This window comes from Pyrus communis, chromosome 13 (assembly GCF_041283825.1).
Source record: "Pyrus communis isolate YQ-2024b chromosome 13, ASM4128382v1, whole genome shotgun sequence".
In the NCBI taxonomy this organism is placed as follows: Eukaryota; Viridiplantae; Streptophyta; class Magnoliopsida; order Rosales; family Rosaceae; genus Pyrus; species Pyrus communis.
Window position 1 is genome coordinate 11,788,206 of NC_142577.1, and position 18,429 is coordinate 11,806,634.

General features: G+C 37.6%; 1 pseudogene; it reads right to left on the reverse strand.

Moving 5' to 3' along the window:
- Positions 1-2,205: 2,205 nt before the first annotated feature.
- LOC137707759 (uncharacterized) lies at positions 2,206-2,752 on the reverse strand (annotated as a pseudogene).
- Between the last annotated feature and the right edge of the window lie 15,677 nt (positions 2,753-18,429).

Below are 18,429 nucleotides of genomic sequence, written 5' to 3' on the forward strand. Positions count from 1 at the left end.
CGAACTGAGCTACAAGTGCCATTATGATCCTAAATGAATCTTTGGTAGAAACCGAAGAAAATGTCTCATTGTAGTCAATTCCTTCCTTTTGAGTGAACCCCTTGGCTACTAATCTAGCCTTATATCACTCTATGTCTCCCTTAGAATCTCTTTTGGTTTTGAATACCCACTTACATCCTATAGCTTTGCACCCCTTTGGTAATTGTACTAACTCCCAAACTCCATTCTTACTCATTGATTCAAGCTCAGACTTCATGGCTTTCAACCACGATTTTGAGACTTAATCATGGCCTCCTTGAATGTAATTGGATCATCAACCTCTCCTAGATTAAATTCAGATTCTTGAAGATAACAAATAAAATCATCCGATATTGCATGCCTTCTAATTCTTTGGGATTTTCTCAAAAGGACTTGGTTTTGGTCATCGACATTATTAGCAAGGACTATGGGATCACTTACTTGGATTGGCATATCATGGTGATCATGTGCAATTTCTTGCTGCTCACTTTCCACGTGAGCATTAGAAGGTGGACTTTCTTCAATTGCTGCCATGGTGGGGTTAACCACAATATCTTCTTGTTCAACAAGTCTTTGTTCATTATTTACTTCCTTTTCCTCTTCAAAACTGAAGCTTTCAACCTCTAAATCACCAACAGACTCTTCTATAAACTTAGCTCGCCCAGATTCAATAATTCTTGTGGTGTGATTCGGACAATAAAATTGATAACCTTTGCTTCTTTCGGGATATCCAATGAAGAAACAACTAATGGTTCTTGGGTCTAACTTTTTCTCCAATGGATTATAAGCTCTTGCTTCTGCCTTGCAACCCCAAACTTTTAGATGAAATACACTCGATATCTTCTTGTACCATAATTCATATGGATTGCTTGGAACAGATTTGCTAGGAGCTCTATTTAAGATGTAGTTCGCTGTCTTTACAGCCTCACCCCACAAAAACATTGGCAAGTTTGTGCAGCACATCATATTACTCACCATATCTTTAAGAGTTCTATTTCGTCTTTCCGAAACTCCCATCTGTTCAAGTGTTCCAGGATTAGTGTACTGTGCTACAATGCCATTCTTTTCCAAAAACTGTGCAAAAGGTCCAGGACGACGGCCAGTTTCATCATACTTGCCATAGTATTCCCCGCCTCTATCGGATCTAACAACTTTGATCTTTAAGTCCAATTTGTTTTCCACTTCAGCTTTATATATTTTAAAAGCTTCAAACGCAGCAGATTTTTCAGCCAAAAGATATATGTAGCCATACCTTGAATAGTCATCAATGAAGGTGATGAAATATTTAAAACCATCATGTGTTGGTGTAGGAAACGGACCGCAAATGTCGATGTGAATAAGTTCCAACAAATTTTGGCTTCTAATTGCATCATTCTTTTTGGTGTTAACCATTTTTCCTTTTATACATTCAACACAAACATCCATGTCTTGATAATCAAGTGGTGGCAAAATTTCAGTTTTTGCTAAAGTTTGCATTCGTTCCTTTGATATATGTCCTGACCGTTTGTGCCATAACTTGGATGAAGTTTCATTGGTTGAAATCCTTCTCTTAATGCCTACGGTGTTCATGGAGACAAATTGGAACCTTGCAATTTAGCTTAAATAAACCATCAACAAACAGACCACTTCTAACAGAATTCAACTTATGATTAATATCGAAACCATCTTCATTAAACTTCGGAAAAAATTTATTCTTGACGAGTTTGCCAATGGAAACCAAATTCCTTCTCATGGAAGGTACATAAATAACATCTTCTAAATCTAAAATAAAACCAGAATCTAAAACAAGTCGAACTACTCCAATGAACTCCACCGGTACTCTTTCTCCATTGCCTACGAACACGCTTACTTCATCCTTCTTTGGCACCCTCTTGCTTATGAACCCCTGCAAGGTATTTGTAATATGCACAGAAGCACCACTATCAAGCCACCATGTATCAGAAGGAACATCAACTAAACTAGTTTCAAAACAAACAAACACAATGTTCTTACCTTTAGCCTTTTGTTTCTCCAACCAATGCCTATACTTTGGGCAATCCTTCTTCAAATGCCCAACAAATTTCTTACAAAAAAAACACTTCAAATCATTTCCCTTGGTTGCTGCCTTGAAGTTTAGACCCTTTAGGTTTGTAGGAGGGGTTTTTGGAAAATTCTTTGACTGAATTCTTAGCATGGGTGTGGACTAAATTAACAACCTTGCTCTTCTCTTGTCTTATGTTTTGCTCTTCATGAACACAAATAGCTATAAGCTCATTAAGATCCCACTTTTCTTTTGAGCATTGTAGGTGCTTTTCAGTTGAGAGTACTCCGAAGACAAAGAGTTGAGAGCCACATGAACCAAGAATGGATCACTAATTGCAACATCCAAAGCATTCAACTTAGTAACAATATCAATCAGCCTCAATATGTGCTCCCTCACACTTCCATTGACAAACTTGGTTGTCATCGATGAGTTCATAAGGTTTCCGGTTTCAGCCTTGTCGGATTCCTTGAACTTAGCTTCAATTGATGCCAAAAATTCCTTAGCACTATCCGTATCAGCAATACCACCTCTCACAGTGTCAGACATTGCCCTTTTCATAATGAGAATTGCCATCCTATTTGCCTTATGCCACTTCTCATACTTGTTTTTAATCTTAGTCGAGTCGTCCTCTTCAGGAACATCTGGTTCTTCCTCTCTCAAAGCAACATCTAAGTCCATGAGACCTAGAACAATCTCTATGTCTTGTTTCCACTTTTTTAGTTGGTCCCAGTTAAAGCTTGGATTGAATTGAAATTCAAAGAAGCATTGACAGTTGAAGATTAAACAAACAATACATATTTAATCCCCATAAACTTCAAAACATAATTAACTTACACCTACGTGCAAGAAAGTTAGTATGTATGTGGCACTAAAATACATGGTTATAAGAATTACTTTCATGAAAAAATTTCCACACTTACGAGCAAGACGAAAACCTTCCACAAATTCTTACAGTATATATTCCATACCATGCTATTGTCTAATTGAACCAATTAAAATAATCCACACTTACGAGCAAGAAGATTATTGTAATCGTTATAATTAAAACAACACAATTTGATCAATAAGACTTTGGATTTAGAGACCACTCAAATCAATTAAGCTACTACAGCTTGCTTAATCGACATCAAACAAGGCATACCTAAAAACTTGATCAGATATTACTTTATGCATGTTTTACTAGAACCTGGAAACAATCCATCATGCAAATATATGTCCAGTTTCAATGTCTTTCAATTAGTCCTTATATTGGCAGTACGTTAATTAACATGGCATCCATGCACATCAATATAATAATGTAAGCCCCTCATCCAATTTGCATGCCATACAATTGAAAAACATAGCAACCATCATGCGTAATTATTTGAAGACAAAAACTGAACCAGAAAACTATAAACTATAACATGATGAACGACAAAAAAGAACTTTACCGAGTTTTCTAATTTAATTTTCTTTTAAGGTCTTAATCATACAAGCTACGCTCTAATACCACATGTAAATCTTTAATAGCCTATATAGATTAAAACACAAGTAACTAACCTAAAGATGCCATGGACGAAAACTTGGTGCGCAAAGAGTCTTCTACGTTGTACTGATCTTTAGCAATCAAACTGTATGGGGAGTTTGTGAATATTGCGTAACTCAGCAAACGCAGGGACCTTCACTTATATAGGCATGTTAACCTAATAGGCTTATCCCATCATTGAGACCTAATAGGTAACTGACTATGTCTATATCTCCTTAACCAATCAGGATTAGGAACCCCTTTAGCAAGAATAACAACTTAATATTATATTCCATTTTGCAACAGGTAAAGTCCAAGTTAATTCCCTAATCCTAACTTGATCCTCAAGTAACGTACAATGATTGTGAGACCACAAAATCTTATGAGAACCAGATTTTACTCCAACATAAGCGACCTGAAGTTGGAGAGGCACTCACCAATTTGAAAATGGTGTACACGCTTCTCGAAACATGCCCCTGTGGATGCTGCATATAAAAGTTTAGGTCAAGTTAACAGGAACTATACGAATACAATGTAAGAAAGCAAAATGAGATAATACATGAAAATTGACATTGTTTTACAAAAGCATCACAAGAAAAGTGACATCATTTTTGCAGAAGGATGGAAAAAACTTTATGAAAGGAATACATGAAGGAATCTATGCTTTCTATACCAGATCTATAATATTAATTAACTGGAAAATCATGAAGGGCCGTATGAACCGTTTTCTTTGCATAAATAAAGCACATTTGTACATATTTGTGAACATGAGATAGAGATTGCATACATTTCGTAATTTTTATTTGTTCTATCTGAATCCTGTATCGAATTAAAGAAAAAAGACACTCAAAATTCCGACCATAGAGAATGCCGTCGTAAGTCTCTATGTCACTGACTTTAATACTCATCACAAATTTTAAAAGGAGCCAATTCCAACAGCTGAAAACTACCTTCCTTTTCCCAGAAACCATGGGAGAACTGTAGGAAGAAGATGAAGCTCGAAATCTCAAACAGAAAGCAGAACAGATATAAGGTCCTCCCAAAACTTTCAAGTGCTTCTAGTCTTTCAAAACATTTTCTCGGGAACTAAACAGAAAGTGAACACTCAACTGTGAGCTCAAAAGAAGTGCTGGTGTCTGCGTGTATATCCAATACAGATATATTCCGCGAGTGTCTGTGCGTATACTCGTGCGCCGGGAGGGACAGGGACATCATTTGTGAGTGTCATGTTTGCACCGTTTTAAAACGACCAAACTCGCCTATTGCGAGATTTCAAAATTCCAGACAACTCATTCAGTTTTTATTATTACTGAGAACCGGATTTTCATCCTTCTTTTTGCTATTCTATTGATTAAAATCCTATTCCTTTTCAATTTTTGATGAAGGTCCTTAGGTATTAATAACATCATTAATTTTTTCAATAATAAATTATTTTTTTATTTCTAAATATATTCATTTAATGTTAAAAATGTTACAATTAGTGTATTTATATTTATGACTAAATTTTTTATCATATATATTTAGTTTAGGTTGTATCCATTCTTAATTTGTAATTCTTTTTTAATTTGTACCAATTTTCTTTTCAGTTTTAATTTGTACCCATATATTAATTTATTTTTGTGCCCATATTTTTTAAAGTTTATTTGTATTTGTACCCGTATATTTTTTTTATCTGTACTTTTTATTTTTGCTAAATGTACCCATGCTAATTATATGTACCTATTCATGTATAACTTTTTATTTTGTTATATGTAGAATGTACCAATTATATATATATATATATATATATATATATATAATCTATTCAATTTTTTTTAATCCATTTTTAAACTTATATGGGTACATTCTTTTTTCTTTGATTTTAAAATGTATCCATGTCAAGTTTAATCGAAGAAATTTACTAATGTTATTAAGCCTAATATGTGACACCCATCCCTAAATTTATGTTTTACATTTTTATATATATGTATGTACGCTTTACATTTTTATATATATAAAACCAAAAGCCCACTCACCTGGAATGATCACTAATGCGTTTGGAAAGATTAGTGTTATCAGGGACCAAAAGTGATCGTCCCAAGATGTTATTCCATCGAGTGCTACCCTTGTAGCACCACATTGTCACTCAAGACATTTCTGGAGTCTTAACGAGAGTAGACTTCGTAAGAATTCTAATAGGTGGTATTCTAACGGACACTGCCAAGAAACCAAAACTATTTTTGATTTCCAATCTCAAAGGGTTAAATAATGATGGCAAAAGTATAGTAAAGGAATTGATTCATAGATCCCTGGTCATACACCGTTATCGATACATTAACCCTGCTTTAAGGCCATCAACTAGTCTCAAATCTACATCTTTCCTTGGCAGGGAAGTTCTTCGCTTTAAGCCTAAAAACGTTCGTCAAAGTAATCTTCAAAAATGTCGACAAGTCGGCAAAACTGCCCAAAACTTAGGAAAAACTAACACATTTTTTGTATTCGACGAGGTGGCAAGATTAGATATTTAGGTTCAAGAACCTAAAATGCTTACATCACACATGTGATAGATGCAATACTGCCCAACTTATGCTTTGATACCAAACTGACACACCTTGACCCGAAATGTCCACTAAGACTCCGAATTAGGCTGTGTTAGCCGACACCTGGAAGGTGACAAAGCCATAAGGTGTAGTGATGTGGAAAATGTGAATAAATTTAAAACCTGAATGTGCCTAAATACAGTGTGCGCTAGTGAGAGGGAATGAACCCATCTCACATATGATGTCAGAGCATAAGTAAAGTATAGTAAAGTGTATAAGGATTATGCCCTCAGAGGTAGCCACCTACGTTGAGATTCACCAAGAATCCTCGTCGATACAATTGCTTAGCAGTTAAAGCTTGGAGGGGCGAAAAATAGAAAACGTGAGTGGGCAAAAACAAAGCTTTTGAAAACACATTTCTCTTTCTAAACATAATAACCCCTCACTGTAAAACCTGTATAATTTCCTAGAAAATAACAATATGTACGTATATAGAAATCATGCTCGAGAGCAGTGAAAACCAAGTATATGCCATGTCGAGTATCTCAGTAATAAATATGTAAGCTAGGTGAAATGACTCAATATAAAATGATATGTCAGCCGGAGTCACCTAACGTGACCTGTACTGCTGAATCTATAACTCATAAATCTATTACTGCACACGAGTCGGAACCACCTAATATGGTCTATATGACAGGCTGGGTGTAAATAAGTACGCTCAAGTGCTACGATCACGTGAAAGCTATTCGAAGTATCACAAATCACCTACGAGTCGGAACCACCTAATGTGGTTTGTACGACAGGCTGGCACCTGCCTTGGATCCAAGGTAAGCGTGTGGTGGAGGAGGTGAACGATCACTTGAGTACTAACACCGGGGTACAGGAACACTGGCCTCGGTTGTGATTGAGGAAAAACCCTATAACCGAAAATCTCTAACCAATTGTCGATAAAATCAACAAAACCATAGATATCTCGAAATTCCACAATAGAAGCATAATGTGGATCTTTGGAAATAACAGATCGGAAATCTGAGGTGTGGATCTTCCGAATCGAGTTATGTAGGGTTATGGACCTTACCGTCGACCTTTGACCGATGGGTTGACTTTTGGTCAATGGGTCTCAAATCATTCTAGAACGTTCTTGGGAGTGTATTTTATGTAAGTTACATGTTCTTTCGATAAGATTTCTGAGACATGATTTGATAATTATTCTATGCGCTGATCGTTCGTGATGCCTCGATGTGTGTGCTAAGGAGTTGTAGCGTGGAATCCAGGTGAGTGGGCTTTTGGTTTTCTATATATATATATATATATATATGTATGTATGTATGTATATACGCTTTACATTTTTCCCATAAATTGTTTTAAATGGATCTACTTTTTAAATGGCATGTCAAATGCATCACATTTTAATTTATAGTATAGATATGCATAATGTTGCATGATGCTGCGGATGCTCAGGTGATTAGATGTTGATGATAGAGATTACAATGTATATGATTGTGATTAGATACATTTAGTACTCATTATACTGCACCTCAGTTTTAGTGCTCCGTCCAAGGCCAGGGCCTAGCCTTCACATGATCATTCACCTCCTCCACCACACGCTCACCTTGGATCCAAGGTAGGTGCCAGCCTGTCGTACAGACCACATTAGGTGGTTCCGACTAGTAGGTGATTTGTGATACTTCGCACAACCTTCACGTGATCATAGCACTTGAGCGTACTTATTTACACCCAGCCTATCATACATACCACATTAGGTGGTTTCGACTCATGTGCAGGAATATATTTATGAGCTATAGATTCAGCCGTACAGGTCACGTTAGGTGACTCCGGCTGACATATCAATTTACATTGAGTCATTTCACTTGGCTTACATATTTATTACTGAGATACTCGACATGGCATATACTTGGTTTTCACTGCTCTTGAGCATGATTTCTATATACGTATGTATTGTTATTTTCTGGGAAATTATACAGGTTTTACGGTGAGGGGTTATTATGTTTAGAAAGAGAAATGTGTTTTCAAAAGCTTTGTTTTTGCCCACTCACGTTTTTTGTTTTTCGCCCCTCCAGGCTTTAACTGCTAAGCGATCGTATCGACGAGGATTCTTGGCAAAACTCAACGTAGGTGGCTACCTCTGAGGGTATAATCCTTATACACTCTACTGTACTTTACTTATGCTCTAACGTCACGTATGACATGGGATCATTCCCGCTCACTAGCGCACTCTGTATTTAGGCACATTCAAGTTTTAAATTTATTCACATTTTCCACATCACTACACTTTATGGCTTCGTCACCTTCCAGGTGTCAGCCAGCACAACCTAATTCGGAGTCCTAGTGGACATTCCGGGTCGGGGAGTCATAATATCTTTTATTTTATTTTATTTTATTTTTTTTGTGATTTTGAAGAATGTACCCATGTTTTGATACAATATTTTTTTTGGTTAATTTTGATGAATGTACTCATGTTTATATATATATATATAAACACACACAATAGTATATTTATATTTTAATATTTTTAATCACACAAATTATGGTTTTTTATTTAAAATCTCATTTATATAAACAATTAAAATTTCTAATTTTTAATTTAAAAAATATAGTAACGTACATAGAAATAAATTATCACATTGATTTCAGGGACCTCGATCAAAAATTAATAACCAACAAGGTTTCTATCAAAGAATATTCATAGTTAAGGACCGCATCCAAAGTATTCCTATTATTACCCACACAACTAAGAGAAAACAACAAAACAGAAAACAATGCTCAATTTACTCAACAAGATCCTTCCATTGATGGCTGGCTATTAACTTTATAGAAGTACTAGAAACTACAGGATCGGAAAATCAATGTTGTGGAACCAAAACCAAAAATATACAAGGCGACACGTGAACTTTTTTCTTCAAGAAAGACAAGAATGCCATCATTAAATGAGAAGGGCACACAAATATTCCCACGTCCAGCTTAGCAGCAGACTAGACTGCTTAAAGCTCCCATGCTTGTGGCATGAAAAAGTCAAAGGCATCAAAGATAGGATTAATTATTAAATCCTACCTTTAATACATTCACAATTGAAGGTATCTCTATCAAGAAAGGAAACCCTATAACAATCAATCAGGGATATTCCCATCATCATCCCAAGATACTATTGTCTAATAAATATATTGAAAATATTATTTCCTCGTGCATCCTATGGATGACATACCTTCGCCAATAGGATGCCGCCATGTGTAGGGAACAATCCTAACCCCATGGCTGCCACCTCCTTCTATAAATACCTCCATCCCTTCTAAATTTCGGTAAGCTTTTTACTACTCATAAAAATCCTAAACACTCACTCTTTTCAGAGTTATTGACTTAGGCATTGGAGATCTATTGCCCAAGCCCCCACCTCGTGGGCAGGTGAGGCTTGGTTCTTTGCTCAAACGTGTTTATTGTTTTGTAGGCACTATTTCATCAAAACAATAAACACGTTTGAGCAAAGAACATATATCATATATATTGTTTTGACGGTAGAAATGTGCTACCACAAATGTCGCTATACTATCTATCACAATATAATGTAAAGATACGAGTCAAACGGTGAAAAAAAAATTTCACGATTGGAATTGAAATGACTCTAACAAAGGGGCTTGGGGAATATATACATACATATACATATATATATATATATAGATGTAAACAACCTTCCTAGAACCTTTATGTTATATTCAATTTATCATGTCCTAAAAGAATTAATTAATTATATTTTTTTTCTTTTTTTCTTTTTCTTTTTAAACGGGGGACAACTAGGGGTGAACCACATTTATCCATCACTTTCGGGCCCAGAGGAATCTAGTTGGGAATTGCACCTTATCTGTGACACGCTCGACCCTGATATTCTCCTAACACCAGGGTAAGCCTGTGTTGGCTGACACCCAAAGGTGACAAAGCCATACTAATATACATGAGAACCAATGAATATAAATATGACTTATAAATTTAAATATAATTAATATGCAAATGAGGAACATGTTCAGAGCATACACTAATCTAGAACACTAAAAAGAAATAATATAAAATTGAATGAACAAAGGAATGGGTCCTACACCGAGAGGACTCGAAGATGCCGATGCAGAGTGCCTTGATGTCGGGATTGTACACCTCGGTTCTAAGTCCTGGGGGGGCGTAAAACAAAACATGAGTGGACCAAGTTGATATATAAGTAGTACTAACCCCCAAAGTTTATGAAAACTCATATAGCGTAATAAGTAATAGGTTTTCCGAAAACCCTAGCATGCCATAAAACTTCATAAAACATATATCATATATAGTGTGCTTAGTAGTGGTATCATCTCCTGCCTGAAGGCATATAGAACTCTTTCGACTGAAGCCATATAAATATCTTCTGCTCGTAGGCACTACAACCCCGGGTTGAAGCCAATATAAGTATCTTCGCCAGTAGGCACTACAACCCCCAACCAAAGCCAATATAAGTATCATTGCTCGTAGGCAGAACATTGACCATTAGATAAGCACAAAAACCATTGAACATAATATTTCCGAACATAAGGACATATATCTCAACAGAGCTCAATAGCTCAAACATCATATCTTAAAACATCTTCATAGTATATAGTCATCAATTATATATACTACAAAGAAAGTAAACATCGATAAAGTATGGTATTCCAAAATATTCTCAATAAAGCATGATATCTCATAAACGTTTCAAAAAACGTAACCATTAAATCATGCTTTCATATATGCATTTCTAATAGTAAAATATGCATTTTAGAAGGGGTCCATTCATAGATACTTCGCCATTGAAGAGCCATGCAAACTAGTGAAGACAAAAATGCCACAATAGATGCACCTAAGCACATAAAGGGTCCAATTAATAAAACTCTATTCAAACGATTGAATTTTGGGAAACAGACGTCTTAAACGAATTCAGGATGTCAAAAAACATAAGGAGTGACCTCAGGTACCCCCACGTGCCGCCACAAGCCATTTTGGGTCGCTGAAAAGTTCGCCGGAAAAGTCTCATGCGTCACCGTGGACGGCGGAGCACAATACCTCCGGTAGAGGCATGTGTGCTCTATGCGCCGACCAAGACATGCCCTCAGGAGCGCCTCCATGTGGGTTGGGCCGACGGTTTTGGGCCAAGGTTCTATGGGCCTGGGTTGCATGGTTAGGCCTGGGCCTGGGTTCAATGGGTCACCCAAGTGTGTTTGGGCTGAGGGTTCAATAGGGCGAAGACCTGGGTTTGCACGGCCCAAAGGCCTAGGTTATATTGGGTTTGGGCTTAAAACCTGGGTTGGATTCATTTGGGTTGGGCCTGGTAGCTTGGCCTAAGGATTTGGGCCGAGCAATAACTCAGTTTCCTGGTGCGGGTCGATTTGGCCTGGTTTCAATGAGGGAGAAGGCCGAAGTTTCCCGAGCTTTGATTGACTCCGATTCTCAACCATACTCAGCGATTAAAACAAAGGAATGAAGCTACGAGTGAAGGGAAGTGAAACATACCATTTCTAGGGCCAGTTGTGGCCAAGAAGTGGTCGGGAAATCCAAGTTGAGCCACGATCCATCGTCGGAGGAAATCATTGGGTTCTCTATGCTTCACAGAGGAGAGGGAGAAAGAGAGAGGGGCCTATCACGGTGGTGGTGGTGGTGGTGGTGCCATCATGAGGAGTGGGTGGAAGTGTGCGTTAGTCCTCAGGGAATGAGAGAAGAATGAGAGAGAAAGAGGTCTACGAGAGGGAGAGAGGTCCAACAGAGAGTAAGGGAGCTCGGGGAGAGGGATAGAAAATGAGAGATGCGGTAGGGGTGCCACGTGGCAAGCAAAGTGTTAGGTTTTTTCTAGCCCATGATAAGTTATCTTACGTCTATAAGGAATTATAGTCTTAGAGGATTAAACTGTTTTCCCAATTGGAGTTGCTTTCCCAATTGGAGTTAGTTTCTCAATTGGAGAAGGATTCATAACTAGATTCCAATTAGGATTAGTAATCCTTATTGAAGAAGACCTTTATTATGTCTATATAAAGAGACTATTGTACTAGCCTTGAGAAGGGAGCAAAACAATAAATTGTATACTACTCAAGGGATTAGAGTGAGAGAATATTGTAAAGTGTGTGCGAGAGAAAAGAAAAGAGATAGTGTATTTCTTGTTTTTGCTCTTTCATGTTTTTCGTCAATTCCTAGTTTTAGAGATTTGGCAAGATTATTGGTTGTACTCATTATTGATATAGTGAAAGATTGTTGTTGCTGTCCTGTGGACGTAGGCACATATTGCCGAACCACGTAAATTCTCGGTGTTGTTTATCTTGGTTATTTATTTTTGATTTCCGGAGTTTGTTTTATTTTTCCCATTCTTAAACGCGATATTCTCAACAAGTGGTATCAGAGCTAGGTTTGGCTGATATCCATTTAGAATGAAGGGTGCAATTATGATGAAACTCACCTGCTCTAACTGGGTTATGTGGAAATCAAGAATGAAAGACATGCTTTATTGTAAAGATCTCCATGAGCCAATTGAAGGTATTAATAGCAAGCTAGCAAATATGTCTGATGCCAATTGGACCAAGATGAATCGTAAAACTATTGGTACAATTAAACAATGGGTGGATGAGAGCATCTATCACCATGTGTCTAAAGAAACTGATCTGCAAGCTCTTTGGAAAAAGTTAGAATCCCTCTTTAAGAAGAAGACCATTGCCAAGAAAGAATTCCTTATCAAAGAGCTTGTCAACATGAAGTATGCGGAAGATGTTAGTGTAACCAAGCACTTGAACAACTTTTAGAACGTGATCAATCAGGTAGCCACTATGGCACTTTTATTGCTAGGATCCTTGCCAGATAGTTGGGAAACCTTCGTTGTAACTGTAAGCAATTCAGCTTCTAATGGCGTACTGTTTATGGATCCTGTTAAGGATATCATGTTTAATGAAGAAACAAAGAGAAAAGCTTCAGGTGCAGACACTGGACAACTCTTTGTCACAGAGAAAAGAGGCAAAAATTCTGGTGAGACGAGATTCAATGGCGACTGCCACTATTGTGGGAAAAAGGGTCACATGAAGAAGCATTGTTGTAAATGGAAAAAGGAACAAAAGGATGGGAACAATATTGCTGGTGTTGTAACCTACAATGAAGAGCTTCTTTAATGCAGATGATTGACGGTTTTCTGGCAAAGAACTCTATAATTGCCTTTGCCAATGACGATAGGTATTACGATCAGGGGGAGCCTGATCAAGAGAAGTCTAATCAAGAAGGTCTTGGTTAATGAGTAGTTCGATCAAGGGGAGCTTGGTTATGGGTAGTTCGATCAGGGGGAGTCTGGTCATGAAAAGTTCGATCAATGGGAGTTTGGTCAAGAGGAGCAATCCTATTTTTTTTTTTGGTATTCCTTCCTTATGGTCTAGAGGGGGAGATTGTTGGGTTTTCTCCAGCCCATGATAAGTTGTCCTATGTCTATAAGGAATTATAGTCTTAGAGGATTAAATTGTTTTCCCAATTGGTGTTATTTTCCCAATTAGAGTTGTTTTCCCAATTGGAGTTAGTTTCTCAATTGGAGAAGGATTCATAACTAGATTCCAATTAGGATTAGTAATCCTTATTGAAGAAGACCTTTATTATGTCTATATAAAGGGACTATTGTACTAGTCTTCAGAAGGGAGCAAAAAAATAAATTGTATACCACTCAAGGGATTAGAGTGAGAGAATATTGTAAAGTGTGTGCGAGAGAAAAGAAAGAGATGGTGTATTTCTTGTTCTTGTTGTTTCAGGTTTTTCGTCAATTCCTAGTTCTAGATATTTGTCAAGATTATTGGTTGTACTCATTATTGATAGGGTTATTATACAAAATGGTCCCCGAGATTTGCATGATCAATAGAAATGGTCCCTGAGATTGAAAATCAATAGAAATGGTCCCTGAAATTGTCCACCATCCATGATTTTGGTCATTCCGTTAAAAACGATTTTGAGCAATTTTCAAAGCTTTGAAATATGTTATGGGTCGAATTTGGTTAAGAATCAATTGAGTTACAAAGCTTTGAAAATTGCCCAAAGAGTTTTTAACGGAAGGACCAAAATCATGGATAGTGAAAAATCTCAGGGACTATTTTGTATAATAACCCTTATTGATATAGTAAAAGATTGTTGTTGCTGTCCCATGGACGTAGGCACATATTGCCGAACCACATAAATTCTTGGTGTTATTTATCTTGGTTATTTGTTTTCAATTTCTGGAGTTGGTTCTATTTTTCCCATTCTTAAACGCGATATTCTCAACACAAAGAAGAAGGGAGGGCCGGGGACCAAAAAGAAAGGTGGGCCCCGCTAGGCTCACCATTTAAAGCCCAAAAGTAACAGCCCAAAATATCTTTCACCCATGAAATTTCCAAAATGCCCTCGTTCCAAAATCCGTAAATAAAAATTGGGACAGGTTGTTACAATCCGTGGTCACGATCAAGAAGATTCACAGCTTACTAAGTATCGAACGTAGAACCTCCTGTTTTTTCTTTACGGAGCTGCTATTCGTACTTTTCCACTCGGCCACTTGTCATAGTTATTATATTATTTCTTTATTAGTTAATTAACTTATTTCATTACAATTATTGTGTAAATGACATTGTTCCCAAAATCCTCACGTAGCGCTGCCTAGGTCATGCCTAAACGCTCGGCTGCTGACCATTGTCCCAATTAATCCCTAAGCGTTTGAAAATTAAGAAAGGGTGCCTAGACCTCCTTAGAAAGACACCTAGCCTACCTAGGTGCCAGACTTTCCCGCCTAAACTCACCTAGGCACCCGCCTAAGTTGTGACTCCCACTCATTTTATGTTATTTTATTTTGTACTTTATGTGTCCTTATACAATTATGTACTTTTTTTAAGTACATATAGACACTTATTTATATGATATAAATAGATTTACTTAAATTCACCTAGTCCGTCTAGGCCCTCGCCTAGCTGTCTAGGCGCTAGGCCCCAGCTCACCGCCCGACTAATGCCTAGCATCTTTTAGAACCGAGTATGGTCACAACTCACACGTAATTAAACCTTTTTTTTTTTGGAGAACCTCAGCGGTATGAGAGAATTCTATTGATATGGAAAAAGAAGTTGCATGTAGTTATGGGACACATGAACCTTACCCCTCATAAAGCAAGAAACCAAAAATACACGAAAAAAAAGGGATATAAACCTTATTCTTGTTGAAAAAGAAAATACAAGAAAAAAAGGGGGACACCTTCTTGAAAAAAGAAAATATAAGAAAAAGAAACGGACATAAATCTACCCCTCTAGAAAAGGAAAGTACAAGTAAGGGGGGAACCTTGGACCAATCCCTTCTAAAATAAAGCCTAAAAGGTTAACTACAAAATAAGCTCCTTTTTTTTCTTTTTTTTTTTTGATGAATAAAGACTAATATTAAAGCGAGAAACCACGGGTACAACCAGCACCAGCCAAATCAAATTTTGTGGCTGAGCCTACAAAATAAAAAAGAAAACCCAAAAGGATTAGGTAAAAAAGAAAATCACACGTCAAGAAGGGGAGATAGGCTGGTAAGCCGACATTCCTAATAAATCTGAATGTAGAAAGGAAATCTCTATAAGATGAGTTGCATGCAAAACAAGAGAAGATAAGAAAACCCCTAAATTTGCTTGACATGCCCCGATCCCGATGTTTGGGGGACAGCGGGATGGCCACGTGCTGGCCGACACCCGAGGGTGACGCAAGCCATTTAATGAATGCACATGTCGAGAGCATGTGAAACATGCATATAAATTTCGTGCGAACTACATAATGTAATATTCAAATACAAACCTTACCAAAATAATATAATAATATTCAGTCGTCAATAAAATGATAGTGATAATGCATGACATGTTACAAGCGGAAGGTGGGACAGAAAGTGCTATTACAAGTGATGTCGAAAGCAGAGAGGATGACACGATATCACTGGTAGGGGAATGCCTCGTAGCTCAGATTGTATGCCTCGTTCCTATGTCCTGAAGGGGCGCAAAACAAACATGAGTAGACCAAGTTGGTATACAAATGGTACTAGCATAATTATTCAACAACGTACTAACCCCCCAAGTTTATGAAAACTCATATAGCATAATAAATAGTAGGTTCTCCGAAAACCCTAGCATGCCATAAAACCTTTATAAAACATATATCGTATATAGTGTGCTATATAGTGGTATCCGTATCGCCCAAAAACATATAGAACTCTTCATTCGCCCGAAGGCATATAGAACACTTCATTCGCCCATAGGCTCCTACAACACCACCCGAAGGCATATAGTGACCACTAGATAAGCACAAAAATCATTGAATATAATCTTTCCAAAATACATATGCATATATATCATCGGAGCTCAATAGCTCAAACATCATATCATAAAACATATTCGTAGTATATAGTCATCAATCATATATACTATGAAGAACATAAAGTCGATAAAAAATGAATATCATAAAGCGTAAATCCAATTTACTCATAAATGTTTCATAAAACATAACCATTAAATCATGCTTTTCATGTATGCATTTCTAATAGTAAAATATGCATTTTAGAAAGGGTCCACTCACAGATATTCCGTTATCGAAGAGCTGTGCGAAATAGGAAGGACGGAAACGCCACTAATAATCGTACCTATGCACATAAAGGGTCCAATTAATAAAATTCTACCATAACGATTGAATTTCGGAAAATGGACGTCATAAATGGATTCAGAACGTCAAAAAACAAAAGGGGGCACCTTGGGTACCCCCCCGGGTGTTCATTGCCATGGATGATGGCAGAGCACAGTGCCTTCGGTGGAGGCGCGTGTGCTCCATGCGCTGACCAAGACCGGCGCCCACGTGCAGGCCCATGAGTGGCCCACATTCCAACTGGGATTTGGGCTCCGGTTGGGTCTGGGCTTCTGGGCTTAGGCCTGAGCTTTAGGGTTTTGGGCTAGGCTAAACAATTGGGCTAGGTAATAACTCAGGCTTGGATCGGGCTTTAGGGTTATCGGGTCAAGTTTAACCCATTTTTAGTCCATGGTTTGCCCGGTTTCTGGGCACAACTTCAAATGCCTATAACTTCTCCGATATTCAACCAAATCAAGTGATGAAAAACCAAAGTTGCAGTACTCAACGAGATGAAGAGAATGGTACCTTGCACAATGGCTAACTTGTTGTGGTTTGGCCAGAAAACACCTCGAAAGTGGCGGTGTTCACCTGAAAACTAGGAAAAGCTACTCTGAGTTATTTTTTGCGTTTAACACGTATGTACAACTTAAAACAAGCTTCAATCCACTCTTAAAACACATCCCAAGTGTTTCTAGAAGCTTACCAATGTCAGAAAATCACGAAACATATCGGGGAAGATGATGAATATTGACAACGTCGCTAGAGGGTTCCTCGTCTTGGCACGGGTTTCCGACGCTTCTCCGTCCATATGGTGGTGGTTTGGGGTTGTGTGTGTGTGTGTTTCAGAGAAGAGAGAGGAAGTTGCAGAGAGAGAGAGAGGTCAGGGAGTGAAAGGGTCCAGGGGTGAGGGTTAAAGAGAATGAGAGAAGTGAGAGAAGTGAGAGAGAGAGAGAGAGAGAGAGAGAGAGAGAGAAAGAGAAAGAGAGGAAGTTATAAAAATAAAAAGATATGAAAAATATCCCAAAAGGGAAAGGGGGAATCCAGGTAAGGTGAGGGGATAAGGGGACATAATTTCCATTTGGGTCCCTCTTGGTTCGTAGATTAAGAACATGAAAGATGAAACACAAAATATCCGAAAACATTCGACGTTCAGACGTAAAATCTTCATTATAAATCTGATTTCGAATCCATTCGCGCCTACATGCTCATGGCGATAAGTATGTTAAGAATAAATTAGTAACATTAAAACTACGCGTTTTGACGAGGCAGTCAAACAAAGTCAACTCAAGGGTAAAAAGGTAATTTCATAAATCTGGCAATATGAAAGTACACTAATTTTGGGATAGGGTTTCAGATGGCTAATATGTCAGCAATGACATTCCTTTCTCGAAATATAAGAGAGCAATGGAAAACCATGTATTGTAACTAGAAGCAAAGTAAGATATCACACTAGAACAGTCACTTTCAAGTCATAAATTTTGCTAACCCTGCACAAGAGCCAACTCCACAGCAAGGGTGATAGCATGAAGATTCGCATAGAAAGAACTATGATGCCCCAAACTCAAGGAGAAAGCACCAAGAAAATAACTCACAGGATCTCAAAAAACCCCACCACTAGCCCTAAGACTTGGTTACCTTTAGCAAGGCCATTTGTATTCATTTTGGCTCAAGAAAATAAAGAAAGATGCCAAAAAATAAGAACCTTAAAAAAGGCTTTACAATACTCACCCGAGATTC